Source organism: Macrobrachium nipponense, chromosome 4, assembly GCF_015104395.2.
Source record: "Macrobrachium nipponense isolate FS-2020 chromosome 4, ASM1510439v2, whole genome shotgun sequence".
Classification (NCBI taxonomy): Eukaryota; Metazoa; Arthropoda; class Malacostraca; order Decapoda; family Palaemonidae; genus Macrobrachium; species Macrobrachium nipponense.
The window spans coordinates 100,473,874-100,492,535 of record NC_061100.1 but is presented as its reverse complement, the minus strand read 5'-3'; the positions used below and the strand labels follow the sequence as shown (position 1 = coordinate 100,492,535).

General features: G+C 34.8%; 1 long non-coding RNA gene across 1 annotated transcript; it reads left to right on the top strand.

Moving 5' to 3' along the window:
* The first annotated feature begins 13,588 nt into the window (after nt 1-13,588).
* On the top strand, nt 13,589-15,987 carry LOC135211689 (uncharacterized). Its single transcript, XR_010313709.1, has 3 exons — nt 13,589-13,645; nt 14,618-14,729; nt 15,712-15,987. It is a non-coding gene; the product is annotated as an uncharacterized LOC135211689 (long non-coding RNA).
* The last annotated feature ends 2,675 nt before the right edge of the window (nt 15,988-18,662 follow it).

Here is an 18,662-nt window from a genome sequence, read left to right as displayed (position 1 = left end):
AGGTGTCAGCAAAAAATTTCAAAGCATCAGCTCCGAAATTCTACTCAAGAGATAATAACTGTATTTATTATGCAAGAGGATATTGCAGAAACGGAGAAAATTGCAGATTCAGACACAAAATTAATAATTATGATGAAGGAAGATCAAATATTATGGAAAAGTTGGATTTTTTAATGTCAGAATTTCTGGAAATGAAAAAAAGAACAACATACCAGAACAGGAAAGAGACATGGGAAAATCCTTATTACTACCAGTATTAAATGAAGGAGAAAACACGCAAACCATCATAGTGATGAATGCGCAGGGTTTAGTTACAAGTAACTCAAAAAGAAAAATAGAGTACTTAGAAGAACTAACCCAAAATGAAAAGAAAATAGATATAATGAATATAAGTGAAACCTGGTATTCCCAAGAGACTGGGAATGATGATCAAATAAAAGGGTTCCAAACTTATAGATCAGATAGAAAAATAGGAATCAAGGGGAACCGCAATATATGGGAAAGACAAAAAACAAGGAAAAATATATGAGAAATATAGTAACTCAGAATGTGAACTAATAGCGGTAGAATTTGAATCTGAAAAAATTGATGAACATAGTAATATATAGACCTCCTAATACTAAAGAGTTTGACTTAATAATTGAAAAATTGGATGATATATGTAGAAATCACAAGGACTGGACTATTCTCCTATCTGGTGACTTCAACTTTCCTTTCGTAGAATGGAAAGAACGAATAGGAGATTGTGGTTGTACTTATACATATAAAAAAGAGAGTAATAGTAGTGCAGAAGATAAGAGGCAATTTGAAAAGCTATTAGATATGCTACTAGAATACAACATTCAACAAATAAATCACCTGCCAACAAGAAAGGAAAATACTTTAGACCTAGTATTTGTGAACGAGATGAATTATGTTAAAGAAATAATAGTTTATAATGCGGTATTTCAGACCATAATGTCATAGAATTAAACAGTTCATTCCAAAGCAAGTGAAAATAGAGATAAGCAAGAAATGAAAAAGTGGGAAGGATATGGAAAATACAACTTCTACAGTAAAAATATAAAATGGTCAGAAATTAATGAAGAATTAAACAAAGATTGGGATAACATTTTTCGTAAGTGATGACATAAGGGTAAATACGGAGATATTATATAAAATATTGGAGATAATAGTGGAAAAATATATACCGAAGAAGAAAAGTAAACATCATTCATGCATACCAAGAGACAGAAGGATCTTGTTCCAGAAAATCAGAAAGTGGAAAAAAGGTCTTGCAAAAGAAAAAAATGCATGGAAAGTTATAGAACTAAAAAGTAAGATAGAAAATGCAGAACAAAAGATTATACAATCAAAAGAAAATGAAAAACGGGACTTGGAAGAAAAAACCCTATTAAATATCAAGCAAAACCCCAAACTATTATACTCATATGCGAAGAAGATGAATAAAAGAAGAATAGAAATAGGCCCTCTGAGAATTGAAGGGAGATTAACGAATGAAAAAAAGGAAATTTGCAACATACTGGCAGAACGATATAAGAGAGAATTCACCCCTAGAATAGATAATGAAGATAATGATATAGAAGTAAGGGATGAAAATAGTGAATATTTAGCTGACATAGATATTAATGAAGCTGATATTGTGCAGGCTATTAATGAAATTAAAAATGGAGCTGCTGCAGGGCCTGATGGAATTCCTGCTATTTTGTTAAAGAAAGTAGTTCATTCTATCGCAAAGCCACTTGCAATATTATTAAGACAAAGTGTAGATACAGGCAAGATATAAGATGAGCACAAATTAGCATATATTACCCCTACTTTCAAAAGTGGATCAAGACTAGAGGCAAGTAATTATAGGCCTGTGAGTCTAACATCACATATTATGAAAGTGTATGAAAGGGTAATGAAGAAAAATATTATGAAACATTTAATAAAAAATAATTTGTTTAATAAAGGACAACATGGTTTCGTACCCGGAAAAAGTACACAAACCCAACTGTTAGTCCACCGTGAAAACATATTCAAAAATATGAAAAGCGGAAATGAAACAGATGTGGTTTATTTAGACTTTGCAAAAGCTTTTGATAAAGTAGACCATAATATATTAGCGAAGAAAATTAGAAAACACAATATCGTGGATAAAGTAGGAAGATGGTTAAAAGAATTTTTACACAACAGAAAACAGATAGTTATTGCAAACGACGAGAAATCGGATGAAGCCAAGGTAATATCCGGTGTGCCGCAAGGTACGGTGTTAGCTCCAATACTGTTTGTTATTATGATTGAAGACATAGACAATAATGTTAAGGATTCGGTAGTGAGTAGTTTCGCAGATGACACAAGAATAAGTAGAGAAATTACTTGTGATGAAGATAGGAACGCTCTACAAAGAGACCTTAACAAAGTATATGATTGGGCAGAGGTAAATGGAAATAGGATGGTATTTAACTCTGATAAATTTGAATCAATAAATTATGGAGACAGAGAAAGAAAGCTATATGCATATAAGGGACCTAATAATGAGACCATCACAAATAAGGAAGCAGTTAAAGACCTTGGTGTGATGATGAATAGGAACATGTTATGCAATGATCAAATAGCAACTCTGTTGGCAAAATGTAAAGCAAAAATGGGAATGTTGTTACGGCACTTCAAAACAAGAAAAGCTGAACACATGATTATGCTTTATAAAACATATGTTCGTAGTCCACTTGAATATTGCAATATGATATGGTACCCACACTATCAAAAGGATATTGCACAAATAGAGAGTGTACAAAGGTCCTTTACAGCTAGAATAGAAGAAGTTAAGGACCTAGACTACTGGGAAAGACTACAATTCTTAAAATTATATAGTCTAGAAAGGAGAAGAGAACGCTACATGATAATTCAGGCATGGAAACAGATAGAAGGAATAGCAGAAAATATCATGGAACTAAAAATATCAGAAAGAGCAAGCAGAGGTAGATTAATAGTGCCCAAAACTATACCAGGAAAAATAAGGAAAGCACACAGGACATTAATCCACTACGCACCAGCATCGATAATGCAGCGTCTATTCAATGCGTTGCCAGCTCATCTGAGGAATATATCAGGAGTGAGCGTAGATGTGTTTAAGAATAAGCTCGACAAATATCTAAACTGCATCCCAGACCATCCAAGATTGGAAGATGCAAAATATACCGGAGGATGTACTAGCAACTCTCTGGTAGACATTAGAGGTGCCTCACACTGAGGGACCTGGGGCAACCCGAACAAGATGTAAGGTCTGTAAGGTAAGGTCACTGTGTAAACGAGAACATTTCAGTCTCAATTATTAAGGGAACAATTTCTCTCCGTTACAATGTCTCTCATTTCACTACAGTTCTGGAAATTCTCTATTATTAAGCAATAATAAGAAAAGCTCTCTCTCTCTCTCTCTCTCTCTCTCTCAAACACACACTCACACAAGGCACATAACATTGTATGAAGAAACCTTTGCCAAACTGCTAGACAAATAGCTATCTATCATTATCTATGCCTGTCTATTTTTGAAGATAAATTCCATAAGTGTCTATAAGTCAAAATATCGACATATTTAGTACGTGACAAAAAGTCGTTTTTAAACTGAATACTACCGAAGAATTGATGTTTACATGGAAGCATGGGAATTTATGACAGAAGATGTACTCTACTTTTACTTATTGTAACCTTTCTATGTCTTATTTTCATAATCCATTCGTTAACATCTAATGGCTGCTGGGTATCTGTCAAAGGACAAACTTCAAACTGACTTATGATTCATAGTTGGAACTGGAATATCAGATTTAGGCCAAAGGCCAAGCGCTGGGACCTATAAAGAGGTCATTCATTATCACCACACTATGAAGCGACGGTAAGGAGAGATTGAAAATGACGATGCAATTGAAGGATGTTAACTGAGGTTTAGTAAAACGAATGAAAGGGGTTGCAGCTGCAAGGACTTTAAGTAATGCCTACAGTGCACCGCATGTGGTGCACTGGTGTCACCATCCCCTTACTGGGGATTTGTAGCAAGAGTTTAAGCAAAGGTTCACGAAATCAAATGAAATATTAACTAATATATAAATCAGAAGGTTATCAGTATCCCTCCACACTGATAGCTCTTATCGAGGTCATTTTAGGTGGTGTTGTAATATCATTCCAATAACTGCTCTTGAAAATGTTGTTGTTATGGTAGCTACTGCGAACTGCTTACGGTTATGATCATCAACAGCTCTCAACAACACAACAACACAAGCCTCCGATTTTTGTTGTTGTTTATCGTTTCCTTTCATGGATTTCTTAATCCTTTATCATTGTTATGCTGAAGAAAGACGCCCACTGAATCTCTCTCTCTCTCTCGTTGTTGCCCGAGATCTGCGACGTCAACATGTTTTTCCCAGATAATCTCGTAACCTTATAAAGGGAGATAGCCATCTCCTTTTATCACATCCCCCACCATCACCACCCCATTTCCTTCCACCCCCTCCACCCCCCCAGCCCCCACCCTCTTATTTTCCGCACTTTCACACTTGCTGACGTCGTGAAACATTAAAAAATTTAAGATGGGATTGTAAAACTATTACAGAGAGAAGCGAGTATCTCGTCCCTCCATTTAGTTGTCTAAGGCCCCGTCCACACGGTCGGGCTTTGGTCGACGAACTTTGTCTGATGTGACGTCAGAAGCGGAGAAACAGCGGAAAAAGTCAGAACTTTGCCGCATTTTCTCCGCTTCTGACGTCACATCGAACAAAGATCGTCGAGCAAAGCTTGACCGTGTGGACGGGCCATAAGACGATATAGCTGTTTGTACATAAATCCAATTTAGTTTCATAAAACTCACATTATTTTGTTTTAATAATTTTCTTATTTTTTTGTGTTGGGGTATTTTGGCTTTTTTGTTTGTTTGTTTGTTTGTTTGTATGGTGTTTTTACGTTGCATACGACAAGTTAAAGTTATTCAGCAACCGGACCAATGGCTTTATACGGGACTTCCGAACCAAGTCGAAAGTGAACTTCTATTACCCAGAAATACAAATCTCTCACACCTGGGTGGAATGCCCGAGAATCGAACTCGCGGCCATGGGGTATTTTGGTCACTTCACTTTTGTCTTGTCCATACTACATTTTATACCTACGACGTCCTTCTTCCTATTCTATATTGCGTTTCTGAAAGTTCAGTTAAATTAGAAATGCTACCATGCCATCAACAATGGCTGAAAAACAAAATCTTAATATTACAACAGCTAATAAATTGATCGCAGTAACAGTAATCTGTGTGGAGATTGCTTGGTATGCTTCTGAAAACAGAGACAAACAGTAAAACTGATTTACCTATTACTTACGATTATGAAGATGAGTTTGTAATTTCATCTGATAAATCTATGGAAATTCTGTTTCCAATTCCTAGTAGCAAAACATAAAAAACCTATAATTTATGATTACCGTACAAAAAAAAAAACAAGTCTAGTGGACAACCGTTTCGTTGTAACAAGGCAAGAAAGCCCCGTCAAGTAATTAAGTGATCCGAAACAACTGTTGCGCAGTCAGTGTAAAAAAAAAAAAAAAAAATAATAATAATAATAAATAAATTCGCCAACGGCCTTACCATGTTGAAAGCACCGCTTCTCGTCCGAAAAAAATAATTCTGATGGTCGTTCAACAATTCTAACAAGCTAATAACTAGAAAATAAAATTAACCTGTTCGTGCCAGTAAATGTTAGATATAGGTTCATAATTACTACACCAAGTCTAACCTCAAATGACTAGATTGTTGTGCAAAATATTTCCGTGGTCAAACTCACACACGGAATAAGCGTGATTTTGATTGACTGCGAGTTTATCTACAATCAAATATAAAATTCAGGCCGAATGCCAGAAGCTGGGACTTTGAGACCAATGCAGCACTGAAAATCAGAAAAATTGTTAGGTGAAAAGTTTTAAGGCCTGTCCACACGACCGGGCCTGATCGGCGGACCTCCCCTCTAGCGGGCACACTTGACGGGTAAACCGTCAAATTGCTCGATGGGTCTTGTAGCAAAATCACAATGGTGGTGCCCGATGGCTTGAGCTTCGACCCTAGCAGACGTACGTTAACCACATACATTTCTTTTACGGAGCCATTCTTTGCACCATATTCTCTTTTTTATTTCTTCTTTTTCATCACACACAAAGCACTTATCATGCTACACTCTTTTTCTTTGTGGTAGGTACCATGTTTATCGTACCGCACTGAACACACTACTGGCATCGTCGGGCACGCCCACCTCTCCATCGCCTCACCCGTGTGGACAACGTTCACGGGTAAGCCGGCCAGAATTTGCCCGTCAACCCCGGAGCACGCCGATCAGGCCCGTTCGTTTGGACAGGCCTTAAGATGGAAGGTATCAAATATGAACGAAGGTACAGTCAAGTGAATGAATAGTTTCAGCTAAGTCTTAGATATAATTTAGGTTTAAGAACAAGACCTGGGACCTTTTAAAAGACAAATCAGTGCTAAAGAGGACACTGACAGCAACAGGTTTTAAAAGTAAATATAGGAAAACCTCGCAGTTGCGCCATGTAACAGTTTGTATGGTGTTTTTATGTTGCCATGGAACAAAAAAATCATTAGGAGTAGTTGGACATTAAGATGGGAAAGAATATGAACGGAGGTATAGTAAGAGTATTTTAAAAGTTTCAGCTAGGAGCCGAACGGACACTTTTAAAGAACCTGAAGTATTTATTAGTGCACCGCGGTTTAGGTATTGACAGCACTACCCATTCATTTGTGTCGATCGCAAAGTTGAAACACCTTAATTGCAAAGGCAGTAACCTACAATGGTTTTACTGCTAAGACAGGGAGGAGAAACTGGCCAGTTTCAAAAAGTAAAAAAACGTTCACCCTTGCTACTAGTCCTCTTAGAAACCACTGGCCAATGGATAATGTACTATGATCATAGTTATCTTAATTACTGTAATTATAGTTTAGCTTGGGCAAGTCTTCAAAATCCAAACTTCTTTAAGCCTTTAAGCATCCGTCAAGGAATAGCCCCAACCCCCAATCCTATCTTCTATGAGAGTGTAAAGTCAATTTACATTCAAAACTTCCATTAACACTAGTATATTTAACGAATTTAAATTTTTTATACTAAACTAAACTTCAGAGCTATATCTTAGAATATCTTTTAGAATTCTAAGATAAACTTCACAGCTATATCTTAATATCTTCACAGTTATATCTTACAATATCTTTGTAATAAGTTCTTTGTAATAAGTTTTTAATGAATTAAAATTTTTAAAATAAACTTAACAGCAATAATATCTTCTTAGTTAAGCACTTATTACCCTGTATGGTGTTGAAATAATTATTCTAAAAAAAAAAAAAAAAAAAAAAAGGTCTTCTCATTACATTACCATTGGAAGAATACTCAAACTATTAAATTTTTCAGGGCTTCACATTTAAGTTATTACAGTCTAATCCTCATTCAGCTTAAAAACAATATTTTTGTTGGATTGGAAGGAAAGTGCAAGAAATGTTATAATACTTAAGTATAATTAGCTAGCACATCAATCAACTATTACAATCACATCATTAAAGGCTATCAGATGACCAAAGCTAACCTGAGAATATCTTCAGGCAATACAAAGTTGCCCAAGTATTAAATGAAGTGCAGATTGCTGCACTCAAAGGATCTATAAACTTCATAAAAAGAGCCCTCTGATATATGGCTAGTGTAATATAGATGTGCAACCATAGACCCCGGGCTAGGGCCCATTGCACCCGTGATATAAAATTAAAAATTAAAGTAAAAAAAAAAAAAAAAAAAAAAGGTAATTTCTTCCAGGGTGGCTTGGTAGCCACCCTTAGTTACTAGCACAGAGGTTCTATGGTTATTTGGTAGATAGTGATATTCGGTAGCCCGACTTTGTTGACAGTTTCCAGGGTTTAGTAGAAAAGCTGTTTGGTGGTTCATCTTTCCTTTGGTTGTTTGGTAGACTAATGGCAGTTTGGCAACTCTTCCCTGCTTGCAAAGATCCAGTGTTGTTTGGTAGACAAAGTGCTGTTTGGTAAACAGTTTGTAAACAGCTTCCATGGTTGTTTGGTAAGCTACTAGGGCTCTTTGGTAGCCCAAGATAACTAACAATCTTCTAAGGCTGCTTGGTAGAGAATATTTGGTGTGCCCAGAACTTATTTGGAAGCCATCACAGCTGTTGATTTAGTTATTTCCACCAGCATAACCTGTAATAAAGTAACTTAATTCTAAACCAAGATTAATTTAACAATATGCACTAGTTTAGTTAGATCACATACCTATTTAGTTTCAATTAAAGATTCATTAATATTGAATTTATCACAAAGTTCAATAAGTATTGAAAAAAAATTAATTTAATAAAAATTTTTAAGAATCTGCGCTCTTAGTTCTATTAAAATACGCAAAATTGACTGAGAATATTATATTTAAACTTTTGATAACTTATGAACCATGACAACTTTGATTAATTACAAATTGAAAACTCCTGCAACCCTTTATACCTTTAAAAGTAGCTGCAAATGACTGAAATCTCTTAAAATTAAGTTGAAGGACCCCTACGGTCATTTTCACACAAGAAATAGGAACACCGGACTTTAGTTAATCTTTGTGCAAGTACTTAAATAACACTTGATTTTTTTTAATTTGGCGCGTTTCGAAAGCAAACACCCCTCTGGCGTACAGTAGATATTGTCTAACGAACGCCAGCTTTGCTCCTCCCCACTTCAGGGGCGCCGCCCCTGAAGGGCGAGGATGAAGCTTGCAATGTGTGTGGTTGGAACGTAATAAACGAAAAAGCTCCTTACCTTTCGTTTTTAAATAAAGCATAGTCACGGATATAGTACCGAATGATCTGGAGATACAAGATTGGTAAGAGTCTAAAGATCTTATAGTAGTCTATATACAACACCAGAAATATTAAGGATATTGTAAATACATCCAACATCAGTAAAAGAGATTAAAATACAAGACTGCTACAACATTAAATATCAAACAAAATCTCAAACCTAACATAAACCCCAGTCACAAACCAATTCCATTAAACATCTTAACCATCAGAAATAAAAAATAAAATATATTATTAAAAATGCAATATAGTAATAAATTATCGATCAGAAGATATAAAGTCGAAATATATACCAATCACAAACATATTCAACTAAACTTCTTATCCAACACAGTGAAAAATATAATACAGTTACAAGATAAATATATCGAACATCAGGAAGTCTGAAGCCCAAAATATACCCAGATCACAAGCTAATTCCAATAATTAATTTCTCACAATATGTACTTTCTAAAAGGGAAAAATGTCTCGTCTCATTCGGGTTAGACTTCTGCTTACCTAATTATAAACCCAATTTTTGTCAATTCTTTCTACCGTTGGAAATACTATTCCAACGTATTAAAAGACTCGATCTATGTAAAGATATCTCACGCCTACAAAATGAACTAATGGTAGTCTCTCATAATACGTTTGCCAAATTAAAAACTAACTGGGCTCCCTTTTTCAGGAAGGAGGATTACGAACTACTCAAGAATATATCAAAACTTGAAGACATCATAGTTGTTAGACCTGATAAGGGAAGAGGGGTAGTTATTTTAAATAACACTGACTATTTAAATAAAATGAACACGATACTCGATGATCCCACCAAATTCACTAAAATTGGACAACCCAACTATCAAGAAATTTACCGGATAGAAGACAGGATCAATAGATTTTTACGGTCTTTCAAAACTGAAGGAATAATTAATGAGAAAACTTATGATGATCTTTTTTCCAGCGGGTCCTCCTTTGGTATCCTGTACGGCCTGCCTAAGATCCACAAACAAGGGGTTCCCCTCCGCCCTATCCTAGCCTCCTACAATACGCCCAACTACAAGCTTGCTAAGTTTCTGGTACCTTTATTGGAGCCGTTGACCCGGAATCAATATACCCTAAGAAACTCCGAAGATTTTAAAACTAAGATCCTCTCACAAGACTCAGATTTGTATATGGTCAGTTTAGATGCAGAATCCCTCTTTACTAACGTTCCTGTGAGGGAGACCATTGATCTTATTTTAACCAAATTGTTCCCTGCACCTGACTTTATATATTGTAATTTGAATTATGAATCTTTTAAAACACTTTTAGAATTAGCCGTGCTGGACACGGCCTTTGTTTTTAGTAACCAGCTTTTTAAACAGATCGATGGGATGGCGATGGGGTCTCCCCTCGGCCCCACCTTTGCCAACATTTTCATGTGTTCCCTGGAGGAGCAAGTAATGGAGGAGTGCCCCTTGTCCTTCTGTCCCTTATTTTACGCCAGGTATATAGACGACACATTCGTTCTATTGAAAAATGAATAAGATGCTGACAGATTCCTAAATCTAGCCAACAACTTCCATAATAACACGACCATTTTAACAAGGACCATTTTTAGGAAAAGTACATTCACCGGACTCGGCTCCAATTTTTATAGTTCTTGTTTTATTAATTTTAAAATTAATTCTGTCCATACCTTGGTACATCAGGCTCTATCTCTAACTTCTAATTGGCTCTCATTCTGAAATTCTCTTCCTTAAGCACTACTTCCGTAACAACTGTTTTCCTTCCCATCTAGTACTTAAGGTTATTAAGAAAGTTCTTAATAAAAAAACTTGCACCCTTAATACCTAAATGTAACGTACCTAAACTTACTATGTATGCAAGCTTTTGTTTTTTACCCACCAATCAAAACTTTGCTAAGCAGTGTGCTAAAATTATTGAAAAACATATTGGTGCTCTAAATATCAAACTAATTCCAAAAAATCCTAAAACTATTGGCTCTTTGTTTCCCTTCAAGGATCGGCTCTGTCCTTTGATGACGTCGGGCGTCGTATATGAGTACAAGTGCCCCGGAGTAGTTCCGGGAATTACGTTGGTCGACTCGGCGTCTCCTCAAGGTCAGGGCGATGCTCACATGGGCTTGAGTTATCGTACGGGCTGCAGATTGTCTAATCCCGAACTTTCCAATATAAGATCGCACGCTAGAAGTTGCAAGACATCGATCAAATATGACATCTTCAAAATAATTGGCCAAGTCAAGGAACCTGGAGAACTGCTCTTGGAAAGTCTGCTAATAAAAAGAATTGTACCTACGTTAAATTGCCAATCATCGGTTGTTCCCCTGTTCATGGCATAACTGGCTTGTTTGTTTATATTTGTCCGCCTTCTTTTTCTGTTCTTGTGCATTCTTTTAGTGTATTTGTCTCTGTCATTTTGAGAGGTGCGCCTTGCTCTTCATTTTAAGTTCGTTTTTACCTTTATTTTTTCTTTTATTGAGTTTTTAAAGATCATTTTAAGCTTTCTTGGTTTTTAATGTGTAAATGTACTTAAGTGTGATTCAGCATTTACGTTTAACTTAGTTTCCATTTTAAGTTTTCTTATGCTTTATATATGTTTCTTTAATTATGTGCTCGGATGCTCCTTTTTATATAGATGTCCTGATGATGTGACCATGGGTCAAGAAACGCGTAGGCAATAAATGTATCTAATGGATGTGGATATGTTCCTGTGCCCTTCTCCTGCCTACTATATATATCTATATCTATATAGATATAGATAAATATATATAGATATAGATAATATATATATATAGATATATATATGTAATATATATATATACATATCTATATATATATAGATATGTATATATATATATATATATATATATATATATATATATATATATATACATATCTATATATATATATATATATATATATATATACCGAGGCCCACCCTAAATATTCTTAATACTGTTGCCCTTGAAATAGCTTAAATAAAACTTCATTATTAATTAGGAAGTTTCTTTTAGCAGATAGAGTACTAATTAGGGAAAGTGGCCATTGGGCTGGTAATCGTACTTGACTGGTGTCTGTGAATTGTCCAGACCTGTTTGAGTTGGCGATATTAGCGAGTATAAGAATACGACATACACATATAGCAGTGGGTAGGTTTGGATTGGGTGTAGAGTGAAAATATAGATTCTTGTAGACCTTTACTCTCTCTCTCTACAAAAAATGAGATTATTGGATAGTTTATGAGTGGAAGAAGGGCCTATAAGGTTAGCAGAGATAGCTCGTGTAATTGTAGAGCAGTTTTAGGTAAATTAGCTTATAGTATATCGATAGTGCATTGAATTATAAACTGATTAAATCAGATTTAAGTATAGAAGCCTGTGTCCTATTAAGTATGATTAGAATATGGCCTTGATTTGTTTAACTACGATTGTCGAACATCTATAAATTAGCGAATAGTATAACTAATGCATCGTATTATAAACTGGATGAATTAGGTTTTAATATAGTATCCTGTGTCACATCAATAATGTTTAGAATTCGGAATTAATCCGTTTACCTAAAAATTCTATCTCATACGAGATTAAACGACTTAGCACAAAACAGCCATGCCAGGTCTCTCAAAAACTATTGTGTATTACTGTAAAAACTCGAATCAATTCAGCTATGCCACATTACAAAATACAGGAGATAAACTTTTCAATTTTGATAGAGCCATGTCCAGCATTATATCTACAGTCTATACATATCTGCCTTTTTTTTTAATATTGCAAATTTTTTTCAATCAAACTATTTGCCCTAACTCGAAACTGTCCCCCATTCCAAAACCTGGTACTAGCTATAATTAAAGTGATGGGTATACCCACTGTGAAAAAATCTAGTTAATTTTTTTCCCAAAAACAGTTTTTTGATACTGACGTCAGTATTAATAAGTCATTCCTTTTTTAAGCCTTACTACCCTTACAGAACCCAAACTAACGAAATAGATTGACCCTATACGTGAATCACAGTTGATATCAAACTTGTTCCAATAATTCACCGAGTCGCCATATTTGATTTTCACGAAACGAAATAGTAAACGATATGAAATCGCTTATTTCCTTTTTATTTCCTTCAAGAGTAGCCAGCGAGTTCCAATAGCTTTCAGTTAGGTAAGTTTTGATTTGGAGAGATGACTGACGTTATATATTGGATATGAATAACTCCTGTCTGTTGTCACATAGTAACTTTGTTAGTTATGAAAAGGAAACGAATATAGGGCCATAGGTTAGGAAGGAATAAGGTAGTATACCTTTAATCATAATAAGCAAGGTTCACATTAGCTTTCACATCTCTCTCTCTCTCTCTCTCTCTCTCTCTCTCTCTCTCTCTCTCTCTCTCTCTCTCTTTTAATACGTCAAGTTAGCTTTCGCATTCAGATATCTTTTTCAGAATCTCCCTCTCTCTCTCTCTCTCTTAATACGTCAAGTAAGCTTTAGCATTCAGATGTCCTTTTCATAATCATCAATAATCCCTCTCTCTCTCTCTCTCAATTGCGCTTCCCCATTTTATTCATGATTTATTTTGCGTCTTTCGTGATAATTCTGACAAGAGTGCATTGTTGCCCCTGCCATCTAGTGGTCGCTGAATGAACAACAAAAAGAGTCACAGAATAATTCCAGGCTTCTCCTTCCTCCTTGTCTCGCGGAGGTGAGCATTACGTTTGCCCAGCAGGCAGCAGCGCGGTATTTTGTTTGCTTAGTCCAGTTTGAAAACTGCTGAGAATGTGAGTCTTCGCGGGTGTTGGAAGGTCCTTGAACATCTACAAGGTGAGATATCCTGTGGTATCGAGTTATTTCGTTACCATGCTTGTTCAGTGTTTTGTTTATTGATTTTGTGAAACTGAATACAGATAAATTTTGTATACTTCGTTTTAGTAATGTATAGGTTTTAGTAAATGGTTTTTGGGGTTTTGTTTTAATGAATGTGAAATTATTGCTGGTAATTGAACTGTCATTTATACACGGGTGTAGAGAAACTATTACTGATAATTACTGTTATTTATACTGGTCTTAGTGTGTTTTGTAACTTTAAGTGGTCTTTAAACCTCTTTTATTAACTTTATGAATCTTGGTTATCAATAAATTTTCAGTAGTTTATACCAGGTTTTTGTGTATAGGTTTTGGTTAGTGGGTTTATAGAGCTGTTTTGTGGGTTTTTAGAGCTGTTGTTTTATGGATATAAAGTTATACTGCTTCTTGATTAATGTTTTCTGCTATGATTTGTGGATGTTATAAGAAGTACATTATATTTAAGTTTTGAAGTATTTTTGCTAAAACTAAATCTTATTGTATGAACTGACATTTGGTAGTTTTTTTTTTTTCCCGCTCAATTTGGATATTTTGAAAGTTTTTGAAGCAGTTTCTTATTCTAGCTAGATGTAAGTATGAAGTATGGTACTAATTTTAATTTGGCTTTTAAGTAACAATAAATAAGTTACAATTAAACTTAAGTTTTATTCTTAAGTTTAGTTTGGATTTTATATTGGTTTTTGGTACAATATTCTTAGTTTTGGTCGTGGAAACTGTGATTGGTTTGAGTTAGTTGTGAATTCCAGTTTCTAATCGTACTTAGAAACAGTTTAACGTAAACGTAACTCTTATTAGTGCTAATTAGTATGAAGTTTTAAGATCTGATTACTACAGAATTTTGGATGTTCTGAACATTGGTCGCGGTTGGTTTTAGTGAATTTAATTTTACTGATTTATATGGTTTCTTCAAGTTATTCTTAACACTTTCAGATTGTTGTATGTACGTTGAAGATTTCGGCATTATAGTCGCCCTCGAAGACTATAACACATCTACTTTCCTCTGGACTAAATTTCGTAACTATGCTTTATTCTATAACAAAAGGTGAGACTTTTTTTTTGGAACTGAGTCAGTTTACTCAATATTAACACTCGGCAAGCTAATCCTCCCCCTTCAGGGGCGGTGCTCCTGAAGCGGGGAGGAGTTCCTCTGGCGTACGGTAGACCCTTGTCTACCGTACGTCAAAGGAGGCTTGCAGAAAACAAATACAAACTAACCTTCAAACCTTAGGCTTAAGTGGGGAAAACTAGTGATAACTAAAAGACTTGAAATTTCTACATAAGTCTTTGCAAACCATAAGTGTAAGTTATCTTTTGGAGTTTTATAAAGCTGAGTAGTTGAAGGGTTAGATAGTTGCAGGGTTAAATCTTGGTTTCTTGGTAACTAAAAGCTTTTGTACAGCTTTATAGTTATAAGTAACTAAGTTTTTTAAAACTGTATAGTTAGAGGATTTAGTTTTGGAGTCTTTGTACAGGGTGACTTTTGGAAACCTTAATTTTGCATTTAGTAAAATTACCTGGTAAAGAAACTTAAATCAATCCTCAGTCTTTTTAAACTGAGTAATGAGATTGATTAGTTATTTTGAATAACTTGATCATCGTAGTCTTTTTAAACTGAGTAATGAGATTGATTAGTTATTTTGAATAACTTAATCATCGTCGTCTTTGCCTTTAGTCTATTAACTTTTATATTTAAAATAGTTATTGCTTAAAACTTAACTTGGACCTTGAGTAACTTGTATAATAAAGTTAGACATTTTGATAAACCTTAACATATGAGCTTTAAAGTTTCTTGAGCTTTGTGGGGAAGTTTTAAAAGTTCGCTTAATGAATCTAGTAATTTAATTTCTTTAAGTTTCATAAAATATTCTAGTTTTAATTCCATAAGGCTGTTTAGCTTTGGATTGGTTAGCCCTTTAGCATTTAGCTTTTGACTGGTTAGCTTTGGTTAGCCTTTAGGTTTTGAAGGAGAGTTGAACGAGAATTAACCATTGTGGGCATTTACTAATAATGACCTTAAATTGCAGGTTGTTGGTAAGAACAGAGCAGCAATTAAAATTAATGCTGGTAAGAAACCTAGAGCAAGAGCAACAATTACTTTTTAACTCCTATACCACTGGGATAGCTACGAAGGTTCATGAAAGTTGACTTTAAGATCCTAGGATAGCAACAGAACTTTCATTGGTTGTGCCTACAGAAATAATGAACTGGGATGACTGGTGTTTAATCATAGGTTCTACACAGTAAGTTTTGAGTATCCGGAGAAACTGGTGTTTTTGTTGATATAAAATTTATTCGTGTAATTGTTTACTTTCCTTTTGACCCAATGAAAATTTTTAGTGATTTATATAAACTAGGGTTTGTTGTAAACCTGAGACTGGAGTGCATATGAAATTTTCTAAAAGGTTCTAGAATATAGAAAAGCCTGTGATACATTAATAATGTAAGCCTTGAATACTTGTGATAATCGATGCACAATTTAATGTACTCTTAATATAACATAAACTATGAAACTTAATATCTAGACTATACTTAAGTAGAAACTGTAAAGTTCAGGTTTACTAGTAAGGAGGATTAAATTTAAGAATAAATCAGGGTAGAGTAAAGACATTATAAATTAAAATCAACCTTATAAGTTATGGTATCAAACTAGCGAGTTACTTGACAGTATTAGTGTGAATATTTTTTGAAAGATTAAAACAGGATTTTTTGAAAGTTTGAGTAAAGGTAGGTTTACACCTACGCACTTTTGTGTTGCGGGCTGTTACGGCTTGGGACCTTAAGAAACCGCATGCTTATTGACGCGGTATGGAGAAAAAATTAGTTCTTGGGCAGCGTGGCGCGGACCCGTGCGGTGTGTTCGTCATGTTACGACGTGTTGTTGCGGTGTCTAGCACAGAGTTGCGGCGTTGTTGCTATGCCAGGGCACGCGCTCTTGCTGCTGTTACTCCGTGTAGTGGTGTGTTGCGGGTGGCTTGCAGTGTTTTTAAGTAGTAATTATAACTAAATTAATAATGAGACAAATGAGAAGCAAATGATGGACATAACAAAAATACGTATATTAAACGTAAAGCATAGAAAATAAGAAAGTGAACATAAAGCTTAAAGAAAATGAATATAAAGTATTGAAAGAAAATGAACATAAAGCATGGAATGTAAGAAAATGAACATAAAGCATGGAATGTAAGAAAATGAACATTAACTTAAAGCAAGGAATGTAAGAAAATTAACTTAAAGCATAGAAAGTAAGAAATTGAACATGAAAAGCACACTAAGAAAATGAACATAAAGTATAGAATGTAAGAAAATGAAATTGAGACTTGGTTTATACCAAAGCATTTTCAACTGAAAATATCATGTATTATCAACTGAGGCCAATATGTCTTTAGTCTGTTATTGATTTTTCATTGTTCCCCTGTTAAAAACTATGTCCAATCAATGTTAATTATTGTTTCATCATATTTTGAATGTTCATGTTCATTTGATCATTTTCTCAATATTATATAATTGTTCTTTACCTTGTAGGTTATTATATCATTTGATGGCCATATTTATTTCATGTTACATTTCCTTTTATAGTTAGTTATTTTCCGAGTTCTATTTATTTCATATTTCATATATCATATTTCGTGTTAGATTTCCTGTTATATTTCATCATGTTATTTTTTATGGCCATGCTTTTTAATTTTAATTTCATCCAATCATATCATCATATATTGTCATGACATATACATTAAGCATTAATAAGGAAAATGTAAATGCAAGTCAGTATTTTAACATTTATTACAAAAAGAAACATTATCAATGATATAAAATGTACAAAATCATTTAATATTAAGAAAATAACTAAAATAATTTATAAAAAAAATAAAAATCTATTTTTACAATGTCGACAGGCTGTCAAAGCGCGAATGATGGCTCCGTGGTCTGTTCGGCCCCTTTTATCCTCCCCAGAACGCGCTGCAACCTTCCATCCAGTCGACCTATGTTTTTGTCAAAATTAAGAGGTGGTTGTGGAATTATTGATATTCAGTGTAAAGCGAAGTCAATCAAGTTTAGTACATTTCTAAAATGTTTAAAAGATCGTTCTTTTGGTTACCAAATGATTATTTATTATTGTAAAGTCAGAGCAACCTACCTTATAGAAAATGAATGCCAACATTAAGGCCTGTCCACACGATCGGGCCTGATCGGCGGATTTCCCCTCTAACGGGCGCACTTGACGGGCAAACCGTCAAATTGCCCGATGGGTCTTGTAGCAAAATCACCACGGTGGTGCCCGATGGCTTTTACTTCGACCCTGGCAGACGTATGTTAACCATATACATTTCTTTTACCGAGCTATTCTTTGCACCATATTCTCTTCTATTTCTCCTTTTTCATCACACACAAAGCAATTATCATGCTATGCTATCTTCTTCTTTGCGGTAGGCACCATGTTTATCGTACCGCACTGAACACACTACTGGCATCGTCGGGCACGCCCACCTCTCCATCGCCTCACCCGTGTGGACAACATTCATGGGTAAACCCGCCAGAATTTGCCCGTGAACCCCGGAGCACGCCGATCAGGCCCGCTCGTGTGGACAGGCCATTAGGATTGCACCATTTTTACATCTAGTTTTTATGAAAGTATGATAAATATATTACGAAGATGACCTCTTGTCCACAGATAAAAACGAAAGTGGTATATGAACATTTAATGAAAAACAGTGAATATGTTCCAAATATTGAAAAATTGTATCCACTATTCAACTGGAAACTAATTTGGGAACATGTAAATAATAAGTATATAGAAAATAAAAGTAGAGAAATTTTGTTTAAGCATGTTCATGAAGTTTTAAGTACTAATGATAGGCTAGCCATGATGAAAATAAAAGATGTTAAGGAATGCGGTTGTGGATGCATAGAAACTAATATGCATATGGTATATTTCTGTCCTTTGGTTAAGAATTTGTTGTCCTGGGAATTCGAATTG